Source organism: Halichoerus grypus, chromosome 5, assembly GCF_964656455.1.
Source record: "Halichoerus grypus chromosome 5, mHalGry1.hap1.1, whole genome shotgun sequence".
In the NCBI taxonomy this organism is placed as follows: domain Eukaryota; kingdom Metazoa; phylum Chordata; class Mammalia; order Carnivora; family Phocidae; genus Halichoerus; species Halichoerus grypus.
The window spans coordinates 6,627,438-6,640,114 of record NC_135716.1 but is presented as its reverse complement, the minus strand read 5'-3'; positions in this window follow the sequence as shown (position 1 = coordinate 6,640,114).

Below are 12,677 nucleotides of genomic sequence, written 5' to 3'. Positions count from 1 at the left end.
GTAGATAGCCATCCCATCTATACTTCTCCCAGTTTCTCTTAGTAGAAAAATTTTGCAAACTTTTATTAAATACCACAGGACATTCACACTGATACAATCTTGTGATCTCATTCTGATTTCCCCAGTTTCATTTTATGCATGTGTGTGTATGTTAAGTTCTATACAATTTTATCACCTTGTAGGTTCCTGTATCCACCATCACCGTCAAGATATGGAATAATTCCAGTACCACAAGGATCTCTCATGTTGCACTTCTAACTATCCCCATGTCCATACCACCATGGCCACCCCCACTTGGCTCTGCCAGTAAATTCTGACCACTAAAATGCTCTTCATTTCTAAAATGTTGTCCTCTAAAATGTGATATAAATGGCATAATACAAAATGTAACCTTTTGAAATGGACTCTTTCCACACAGCGTACTTTCCTGGAGATTCATTCAAGTTGTTTATTCCTTTTTATTAACAAGTAGTATTACATGACACTTATGCACCAGAGATTGTTAACCATTCACCTGCTGAAGGGCATGCAAGTTGATTCCAGATTTTGGCTCTTGCAAATAAGGCCACTGTAAACATCTACATACAAGGTTTTGTGTGTACATAAACTTTCCTTCATCTGAGATGAATGCCCAGGCTTGTAATTGCCTCATCATATGGTAACTTTATGTTTAGTTTTACAAGAAATTGTCTGTTGTAATGAGTAGCTATACTATCTTACATTCCCATCAGTAATGTATGAATGATTCATTTCTTTCTATTTCATTGCCAGGACTTGGTGTTGTCAGTATCTTTTTGTTTTTAATTTTATCCATTCTGATAATTATGTAGTGTTATCTCATTGTGGTTTTAATTTACATTTCTCTAATGGTTAATGATATTGAACACTTTTTCATGTGTTATTTATCTGTATATCTTCAGTGAAATACCTCATTTTTCTTTTTTTTTTTTCACTGTTGAGTTTCAAGAGTCCTTTATATATTCTGAATACCTTTTTATTTTTGCCAGATATGAGATTTGAAAGTATTTTCTCCCAGTCTGTCGACTGTCTTTTCTTCTTCTTCACATGGAATCTCAAAGAACAAACTTTTAAAAATTTGGATGCATTCCAGCTTATCAATTTGTTCTCTTTTGGATCATGCTTTTGGTGTCATGTCTAAGAACTCTCAAACTAGCCTTAGATCCTGGAGATCTTCCTCTTTCTTTGTCTAAAGTTTTATAGTTTTATATTTTATAGTTAAGTCTATGGTCAATTTTGAGTTAATTTTTATATACCGTGTGAAGGTTAGGTTAAGGTAATTCTTTTCCCCTATGGATGCCCCCATGCTCAAGCACCACGTGTTTAAAAGGTTATCTTTCCTCTGTTAAATTACCTTTTCACCTTTGTCAAAAATCAGTTGAGGGACGCCTGGGTGGTTCAGTTGGTTAAGTGTCTGCCTTCCACTCAGGTCATGGTCCCAGGGTCCTGGGATCAAGTCCCATGTCAGGCTCCTTGCTCACCAGGGAGACGTCTTCTCCCTCTGCCTGCTGCCCCCCCCACCTTGTATGCCAACTCTCTCTCTCTCTGACAAATGAATAAATAAAGTCTTAAAAAAAATCAATTGAACACATTTGTGCAGGTCTGTTTCTTTTTTTAAACATGGACAAGTCTTTAATAGATACTACATATGAGAACATCCAAATGGTTAATACCAATCATAGTCCTTAAAGAAGTATAAATTAAATCACAATTAGATATCACTGTACACCTATCCAAATTTTATAAAATAAGTAAGATGAGAAAACAAGTGTGTGGAGTAACTAGAACTTGGATACACTGCTGCTGGAACTATACTTTCATAAAACCAACTTGGCAAACTATTTGACCGTACCACTAGAGTTGAACATATGAAAAACTTCAACAATATGGAACAATCTCCCACAGCTAATGTTGACAACAACCAAAACACTCCACAAAGGAGTACATTCTGAATTTTTTCATGTATAGGGAGTAGAAAAACAGGTAAAACTAATCTCCATTGTTAAAAGTCAGAATGGTGGGTTGGAGTTGGCTAGAAAGATGCATAAAGAGAATGTAGGTCTATTTCTATGATCTTAATGTTGTTCCATTGACCTAGGTATCCATCCATTAATTAATAACACACACTCTTGATTAATAAGTCATTCTCACTTGACTATTGAACCCATCCAGTGAGGTTTTTAAAAAAATTTCTGTTATTGTATTTTTTAGTTTCTTAATTCTCATTTAGTTCTTTTTTTTTTTTTACACGCAACTTCTATTCCTTTGTTAAGGTCTTCTATTCTTTCATTTGTTTCAAGAGAATTTGTAAGTGAATTTTGAACCATTTTTCTATAATGGCTGCATTGAAAACCTTGTCACACAATGACATAATTCCAACATCTTCTTCATCCTGCTTCGGCACCAGTTGATGGTCTTTTCTCCCTGAAGTTGTGATTTTCTTGGTATTGAGGTGACAGATGATTTTCAGTTGTGTCCTGGACATTTTGTTTGTTCTGTTAGAATACTTCCAATCCTATTAAAATCTTTTATTTTAGCAACCAGTCACCCAGTTTAGGGTTAGAATGCAGGCTTTGGCCTAACATGTGGGGTGTGGCTCCGGTGGGAAGGTGATCCTCACGATCTTCGTGGTGTTACATTCATCTGCTTGGTTTGGTGCTGCTGGAACTCTTCCTGTCCTGTCAGTGCAGCTGAGGGTGCTGCAAGTCCAGTGGTGGGATGTCTTCTGCTGAGAAGGAGTGTGGTAAGAACCACTGACTGGAACCCCACCCCCATGTGCCTGCTCTCCTGGTGCATCTGAGTGGAAAAGGAGGGTCTATGGGGACCAAAAGGAGCTTCCTATATATGGCCACCTGCTTTTTGGGTCCTTCTTGCCTTCTGCCTGATTCCCTCAGAATGTTTTGGCAGAAAAAGGGAGTCTCAGAGACTTAGAGAGTTCTTATTATTCTTGGGGCTCCCAACCAAACCCTCTTGATGGTGGTGTCTGAGTAGCCTGGTGTATTCAGAGAGACTCTTATCTGATCCAGAGGTAGAATGAGCCTACCTGCACTTTCTCCCCTTGGTCAGTCAGGGATTAGTAAATGCCAGATCTGGGTGACCTTCTTCTCTTGGGTGACAGCATACAAGATCCCCTGCCACTGTCCTGTTCCTCTAGTCCTGGAGCCCTAACCAACAGCTTGCCTTCTTTCTACTTCTGAGCATTCACCTTTTGTGGTCTCTTGCACCAGTTCCAGGGTTTATAGTGGTGCTTAATGAGGAGGAATAAGGAAAAACACATTGATACCACCTTGTTCAGACCAACATTTTTACTCAAACATTTCATAATCAGGCCTTTATCTCCCTATTTCATCATTAATTCTTCCCACACATGTACCTTATGGACATAACTGATTTGCTAAGCTTAACTGACTCTAATGCCCTTTTTTAAATTCTTCCCTCAACCTGGAATGCCCTCTCCCCTCTACTTTCTTAGAAATGCTTGTGGGATTTCACCAAGTGTTTTTGATGTTTGGTGAAGTCAGGGCTAATTTATTAAGGGCAGCAGATGCTAAGGTGAGGTCTTTGGACTTTAGCCTATGGGTAAAAGCAATTCCCTTGCTGGCCTCAATCCTCTGAGAATCCTTATTAGTGGTTACTGAGGCTGTACTCTTCTGGGTTACTTGATTTGTAAAGAGGGAAGCATGCCTCACTGCTTTGTTTTGGAAGTCAGTTGACATTCAGTTATTAGACTAATCCAAACTGTGTTTTCCAATAAACGTCTCAAGGGAAGGTTTCCAATTCACTTTGGCTACTTAAAAGAAGTTGTCAGAGTAAATTAAGGCCTAGCTCTTGCTCAGGCAATGGATGTCTCTAGAATAACACCTGTTGTCCTTTCTTGATGAGCACGAGACTCTTGTCTGCAGTCTGATTGGGCCATATAGCCGTAGAGAAAATGGGTCTTTTGTAGAGAAATAACCAGCCATCCAAAAAATCAAGCAAACAAATGAACACCCCAAAAAACAAAACCTGCCAGGCATTTAATGTGCCTGTTATACTTAAGACACTAGACACTAGAAAGTGTATGAAAATACTCAGAGTAAAGCTCCCGTGTTCTGCAAGTATATACTATTTATTCATCCACTCATGTGTTCACTTATTCAATCACCTTTGTTTTTATTGATTCAAAATTTAGTTATATGCCAGTTTATTTTCCAAAGTGCTGGTGTTATAATGAACAAGACATCACATCCCTTGGGGAGCTCACCACCAAATCAGAAGACAGGCCCTTAGATTCTCATAAAACCCTGTGAGAGGGCAGCGGCTGACTGCCTGCTGCTACCATAGACATGCAGAACCCCATGAGGGCGTTGAGAGGTGGTATCTAACTCAAAATGTACATAAACGGGGCTCCATGGAAAAGTCCTAGAGGAAGTTGCACAGAATAAATAAGGCAGAGAGAGAGAAGAGGCTTAGGCCAGAAGGAGAGAAATAGCATCAAGAATGTTCTAGGCACAGGACAGGGAACTGAGCGGTGGCCTTGAAGAGGCAGGCGGGGAGCTCTGATTTGCATCGTGTTTTACTGTTTACAACTTGCTTTGTTTGATTATCACACAAAAATCCTTGATAATTAATTCAGCTCATGAGGCCCAATACACAAGAGTAACACGAAGCTCCAATAAATTAAGTGCCTATCTGCCTCTTTCCTTCCCCGTTGTTTTCCTTCATCTGTTCATTTTAGAGGCTTAGTATGTGAGAAAGGAATGTAGCCTATCTCATTAATACTTATATCATTTATATACTGAAATTATATTATTTTGAACCCATTATGTTATTTATTTATTCATATTTATTTTTAATTTTTATCCCAGTATAGTTAACACACAGTGTTATATGGGGTTTGGGTGTACAATATAGCGATTCAACACTTCCACACATCACCCCGTGCTCATCATGACAAGTGCACCCCTTCATCCAATATATTATTGAATTAATCTCACCTATCTATTAAGCTTTTGTTTTTTTAATGCAGCTCCTTGAAAAATTGAAAATATGTTTATGGCTCACATTCTATTTCTATCTCATGGTACTGCACCCGACTATTGGCTCAAAGACCAAATCTGTACCCTGAAAGCCTAAGCCCTAGGATGGGTTCTGCTCAAAGTGAGTCTTGACAGCATGGGGGTCAGAAGCAAATGCTCAATCATCAGAGAGCCCTATATTTAGATCCCTTGCCCAGATAGCTGATGGCTCTTAGACTCTGAGCTCTGTTTCCTCATCTGCAAACATCAGGTTGCTGTGAGGGTTAAATAAAAAAAAAAAAATTAAAATCAATTAGGCCAGCATCTGCTATGGCATGCGTGAGCTCATGAAATGAACTCGCCATGAGGTTTTAAGTAGGTGGCATGGGGTCCTCTGGTCTTCACTTTGTAAAGGGGCCTGAGATCCTTAGGTGTGCTGTTTGTCTACCATCATGGCAGGATGGCAATGGGTTTAGCTTTCCTCCAGGTCAATGAGCCCAAGCTAGCTGTGTGAACTTGGGCAAAGTATTTCATTTCTCTGTCCCCTTATTTTCTCATCTGAATATAAGGATGGGAAGACCTCATGGGTATGATAAGAATTAAATAAGTTTCTGCAAGTATTTATCACAGTGCCTGACATACAGCAAGCACTAAATAAATGTTTACAACGAAGATGAGAAAAACATCCAAAAGAATGTAAAAGAATGTAATTCTATGTGCTCCTTTGCCTCTTGCTCACAAAAGTGATGTGGCACCAACTTGCAAGTGCCACTGTGAAGCCCAACCACCATGGCAGGTTCCAGGCAGAGCAGGTGGCCTCCTGCCAAGTTCAGAGCTGCCAGTATGGCTGCTGCTGAGTGACAGGGCATGTGCAAAGGGGTCGACATCTGGTGATAGCTCATGCATGAAAGCATCTCTCCACAGTTTTGAGTGCTGTCTCCTTGTGGCAGTGTTTATGGGAACAGCTGTGTTGGATAAACTGGATGAGCTGAGAAATCAGAAGGAGTACACAGACCAAATCTAAAGAGCTCCCTCTCCACATTCTCCGCATTCCTGCACCACGTCAGTGAACATAAGCACCTGAGCTGCCTTTGCTGCCCATCCTAGTGCTGGCTTTCTAAGTGAGGTCCGTGAGCACCATCCTCACTTTACCTGCCCATCTCTGTACTTGCTCCCCTGACCCAGGCCCTCCTGTCTTTCTCCAGGTCAAGGGACATGTCAGTACAATGTCAATCCCCATTATAACACCTTCCACAGCTTCCTGAAATTGCTCAGAAATGAGGACAAGACTGGGAACTCCAAAGTAATGAAACTAAAATAGCATTTTGATGAAATTTTGACCAAGAGATCCAGGAATACTTTTCAAGTCTTTCTATGATCTGGTCTCCCTCTACCTTTCCCTGCTAATTTTCCAAATGCATTTACTATCCCTCTCTGTATCACTCAATCTGTTGTAGCCACACAGGTATTCTTGCTATTTCCCCAACAAGCCAGACACATTTCTGCCTCACGACCTTTTACTGTCTAAAATCCTCCTTCCCCAAGTGTCCTATGTCTTGTGCCCTCATCTAGTCAGTCTTTGTCAATATTATTTCATCAGTGAGGACTCAGCTGACCTCCCTCTATATAACAGCAGCCCCCAATGGCATCTTGTTTCATCTCTTTCTCTCTCTCCTTTTTTAAAAAAGATTTTATTTATTTATTTGAGAGAGAGAGAACATGAGCAAGGGGGAAGGGTAGAAGGAAAGGGGGAAGCAGACTCCCCACTGAGCAGGAAGCCCAACGCTGGACTGAATCCCAGGACCCCGAGATCATGACCTGAGCCGAAGGCAGACGCCTAACCGACTGAGCCACCAAGGCACCCCTCATCTCTTTCTCTTTAGAACTTATACATATAAGCATGTTTATTTATCTCTTTTCTTCCATTAGAATATAACTTTTTGTAGGCAATGACTTGATTTTTTTCAATCACTGCATCTCTAGAGCCAAGACTGATGTTACAAAATAGCCACCTGATAAATATTTGTAAAGTAAATGGATAGGATGGATGAGGGATCCTGGAGTAATATCTTAGTGGATTGCTCTGACCTCTCAAGTCTCCCTGCTATGCTTTCTTCAAGGCAGGTCTTACTACATCAGTCCCCACCTAAGTGCCTTCAATGGATTCCTGTTGCTCAGGAATGATGACAAGATTGGGAACATTGAGGTAATAGAACTACAATAGTATAAGAACAATATTTCCTTTTGTCCAAGCAACATGACATAGGAGTATTCAAAACAGGGCCTACCCTTTCGTCCTCCTTTTGAGGTCCTGAGACAGGTGAACACACACACAAAGGCAAACAGAAAATTACCCTCTCTTGTGCCCCCAAACCTCAAAACAGTGGACAATATATACTAGACTTATGGAAAACTCCATTTTGCTAAAACTAAACCTCTTTACTGAGACTAACTAAGCCCAGCTTTGGCTCTTTCCCCATCTATCACTCTCAGTCTCCCATTCCTAATACCCAACCTGATGTGTCTTATAACTCCTAACCACAATGTGAGGACACAGTAACCCAGTGAGCACATACCAGCCTCAAGGAAAAGGGACTAAAACCGTAAAATGGTGATTAGAGAAGGAAGCTCCTCCTAGGTCTGACCTGTCACCAGTGCCCGCTCATATAACCCACTTGTGATTCTCCAAGTCACACTCCAGTGGTGTAGACTATTAAGTCCTTTAAAAATTTCACTGCTAGGGGCACCTGGGTGGTTCAGTCAGCTAAGCATCTGAACTCTTGGATTCAGCTCAGGTCATGATCTCAGGGTTGTGAGATTGAGCCCCACATCTGGCCCCGCACTCAGGAAGAGTCTTCTTGGGAATCCCTCTCCCTCTTCCTCTGCCCTGCCTGTTCCTTCTCTCTCTCTCTCTTTCCCTCTCCCTGTCTCTAACATAAATAAATAAATCTTTAAAATTTTTGCTGTTAGTAAAGGCAGCCCTCCAGAAATATTTTCAATCTCAAACACTATCTGGATCAGAAGGACTGGAGTTGGGGGTGGGGGTGGTGAATAATGAGCACATTCACTTTCTAGAAGCCATTTCTTTGGTTTTTGTTTTTCCTGTTAATCCGCTGGGCTTACTAGTGAGGTTTCTGGTTGACTGGTCAGGGTTGGCTGTTGCCTGTGCAGAAGTTCAGAGGATATTAAAGGAGTCCTGTTTACCACCTCCAGCACCTTCTCCAAACGTTCCTGTGTCCTGAGCATCATGCTGTGATGATTACGATGGGGATTCAACCCATGATTATCTTAAAAATATCTGTCAGATAACAATGAGATATCATGAACTAAAATAGTAATAGAATAAACCAAAATAGCACAAAAATACCTTGACTCAGATGACCCCAAAAAACATTCAAACATTCAGCACTCAACGCATTTAGCAGCTTGAATGATCCCACCCAAGCTTTCCTACAAGGTTACACCAAGTATATTAGTTTTCTAGGGCTGCCATTACAAATACCATAGACAGAGCTGCTTAAACAACAGAAATTTATTTTCTCTGAGTTCTGAAGACCAGAAGTCTGAGATCAATGTGTCAGCAAGGTTGATTTCTTATGAAGCCTCTCTCTCTGGCTTCTTCCATCTGGTGGTTTTCTTCTGATATCTTCACAAGGTCTTCATTCAGTGTGTGTCTGTGTCCAGATGTCTTTTTTGTATAAAGACACCTGTCATGTTCGGTTAGAGCCCACTTCAGTGACCTCATTTAACTTTAATTGCCATTTTTTTTTTTTGCATTGAGGTTTATTTATTTATTTATTTATTATTATGTTATGTTAATCACCATACATTACATCATTAGTTTTTGATGTAGTGTTCCGTGATTCATTGTTTGCATATAACACCCAGTGCTCCATGCAGTACGTGCCCTCTTTAATACCCATCACCAGGCTAACCCATCCTCCCACCCCCCTCCCCTCTAGAACCCTCCGTTTGTTTTTCAGAGTCCATAGTCTCTCATGGTTCATCTCCCCCTCCGACATCCCCCCTTTGTTCTTGCCCTCCTGCTATCTTCTTCTTCTTCTTCTTTTTTTTTTTTTTAACATATAATGTATTATTTGTTTCAGAGGTACAGGTCTGTGATTCAACAGTCTTACACAATTCACAGCGTTCACCATAGCATATACCTTAATTGCCATTTTAAAGAACTTCTCTCCAAACATAGTCATATTCTGTAGTCCTGAGTCTTGGGGCTTCAGCATATGTCCCTCCTTTGTGGCTGATAAAATTCACCCCATAACATCAAAGAATTCCACATGTCAGAATTGCATGTGTACATCTTGTATTATCAGTAGCACAAATGCCTAAAATATGAACAATATGAAATCCCCCACTAGTGATTTCTCACTGTATGATCAAACTCTCAAAACAGAAATCCCCCATCCTTTTCAGAGAACTTAAACTTTTCAAGTCTCTGGTTCTTCATGTTTTCTCAGACCCAGGCAGTAAAGTCTTACCCAGATGCCCACATGGAGCCCAGACACTGTTTCAGCACCTGAAACCGACGCCATTTCCACCCAAATGAGGGATCCATTGATGTTCCTTTGCCTATTATCAAAGTCTGGTTGTTCCAAGCTTGTGCTTCTCTGTTTCTTAAAACAGAAGCCGCTTCAAGATGGCAGACAAGTCCCTTCATTGTCCAGTCACTCCCATTTCTCCAGCTTCCTCTCATACCCTATCGCCCATTAGGGTCTTAGTGCTTCTCACCTGTATCTTTTCAGAAAGCTCCTCACTAGTCTCCCTGTCTGCTGTCACTCAGTCCAACTTTCCTGCAGCCAGAGTGCTCTTTCAGAAACATACATAACATGTCCCTGCTTTAAAGACATTCTTTAATTCTGCTTTACTTTTAGAATAAAGTCCAAGCATCTTATATGAGATAATAGGCAATTTATTCCCTAATTCCTATGTCTACAACTTCATCTCCTTCCAACCCCTTCTCAGAACATATGTTCCAGCAATTTTGAGCTACTTACCTTTTCCCAAATACGCTACATTTTACTCTTCATTTTTCCCGTTTTGCTTACTATACTGAAAATATCCCAGGATGCTCCAAAACCAAACTCTGGAAACAGTATTAGATTCTTGCTTTCCTTCCTTAACTCCCTCCCCATGCAAGAGCTTCCTAAGACCTCCAGCTTTTATCAAAAGATTGTCTTTAGAATTCTCTTCCATTTTCACAGATTCACCCTTTGGAGAGATCCTAGCATACGACCTCATTATGTGCTCTTATGAATTTTTGAAACAAGAGCAAAATTAGACTCTGTTTCCATTCTGGGTATTAACACCAGAGAAACTAGTTTATGTCTTGAATGAGTTAGCCTCATTCCCTTTGGTTAAGTACATACTGCTCCTACGATGGGATCTCAAGGTGTCTAGGTAGCATTTATGCATGTCCGGGCACTTGGGTGAACAGGTGGCGCTGGCCTGCTTCAGCTTTCTTGTATGAGCTCCAAGGAACCTTCTGAGAGGGAATTCCTGTGGAGAAAAGACACACAATGACAGCTGATTCTGAGACCATCATAGTGTGCTATCGATAAGCAGACCAGACAGACCTACATCTCCTCTGCCTTACATTTCTCACCTCATGCCCATGCATCCAGAGTCACCCCCATGCACACCCAGATCCGCGTCCAGCAGCCTGGGAGTCCTTCTTTCCTCCAGTGTTAAGTTATGCTACTCTGTCTCCAATGTTATATGCAAGATATGCTCTCTGCCTGCCCTCCCCTCCCCAATTTCCAGACCCAACTTTGCTACTGAGCCTTCATAAATTCTGCTTTTACCAGTGCGAATTAAAGTGTCCCCATTCTCTGGGGCAAGACAGATGGAAGGTCAGGAAAGGAGGAAGGAACATACATGGAATATCTGTCATAGATCAAATTCATTTTCTACATGATTGTATTCAATTCTCAAAAGCGTGCCATACGACTGTAATTCTTTCCCCCACTTTGCAGGGGATTGAGATGAGAATGAGATATTGAATTGTTAATCTAGCTACTGCAGCCAGTAGGTGGAGGTACAGGAATAAAACCCAGTGTTCACAACCAACAATGATGACGCTCTCTTCACGTTCTCCATGCAAGCTGGACATGAGTTTTCTCTGTGCTCACAGAGTGCAGTATAGTGCACTGACGGTGGCTAACTCAGCATCTACTACACACACCCTGCTTCTTCGTTCTTACCAGAGCTCTGCTTCCACTCTGGCACCTACTTTTATCCCTGCTGGTAGAGGGTGACCTCATGCTCTGCTCAGTTTTGGATTCTGATTTCTCCATACCAGTTAGTGCATGGTGTTCCCCTGTGATTGCCAGGATTCAGGGATGACTTAAGTAGCCCAAGAGAACTGAAAGAGAGGACTAACAGTTTACGCCTGGCAGAGGGGTTTCTCTGGTGTCCTCCTGATCATGAACAAGGAAGCATTGCTGTAAAGTCATATTCCCTCTGGAATCCCTCTGATAACTACAAGTTATACCAGGACCAGATTCAGGAGGAATCTGGAGCTAGGATAGAAGAGAGAGAAAGAGAGAGATGGAGAGAGAGATGCTGAGGTTGAAGGAATCTTGATTACATTATGGATACACTCACTGTGCTGCTCCTAGAAGCTGCCAACCTCCAGATTTCCAGTCATGTGAGATATTTAATTTCTTTATTGTTCATACTCACTTGAGTTTGTCCAAGATTTTCAATATTTGCCTCTAAAGTATTCTGACTGATGTGGTTCATCATGGGTCTTATTTGTCACTCTCCATCTCTCTACACAAGGCACCAGCCCTGTGACAGAAGATGTAGATGCTTAGGGGCGCCTGGGTGGCTCAGTCGTTAAGCGTCTGCCTTCGGCTCGGGTCATGATCCCAGGGTCCTGGGATCAAGCCCCGCATCGGGCTCCCCGCTCGGCGGGAGGCCTGCTTCTCCCTCTCCCACTCCCCCTGCTTGTGTTCCCTCTCTCTCTGAGTCTCTCTCTGTCAAATAAATAAATAAAATCTTTAAAAAAAAAAAAAAAAAGAAGATGTAGATGCTTTTCTAAACTAGAGAACTCACCTCAAATCCTGGTTGCCCGGTTCCCAACTCATCCTCATGTCTTTCCTAAATATCACTTCCTCAGGGAGGCATCTACTGACATTCAGACTGGATGAGGGCCCCTAATTATATATTCTTTCCACACTTTGTGTTTTTCCTTCCTCCATTTATCAAATCTTCACTGATTGTTTGTGTGGTCATTCACTACATAGGTCATTCACCAAATTATGAGCTTCCTCAGGGTAGAGCAATGTTAGTTAAGATCTGCCTTGTCTCTGTAGCACCAAGCATGGTTCTGGGCACACAAAACATTTGTCCAGTGAGTGATGAATGGGTAAGTAAATGAAGAGTCAGCCTTTAATAAATGTGCGCTGAATTGGAATGAGTTTCAATATATCTGTATGTAATGTGGACTCAGGAGTGTTATTGCCAATTAATATACATGGAACACCTTGGATGGCTCCTATGAACCTAATATATTGGTTTGACTCTGGTGTCTTTGAAGGTAGTGGCAGGAGTTCATTTGAAATGTTGTATTTACCAATTTCACTTTATTTCTTCAGCCTAGATTTCAGAGGCAGGCAGCATGCCTTTCATTTATCCAACTTA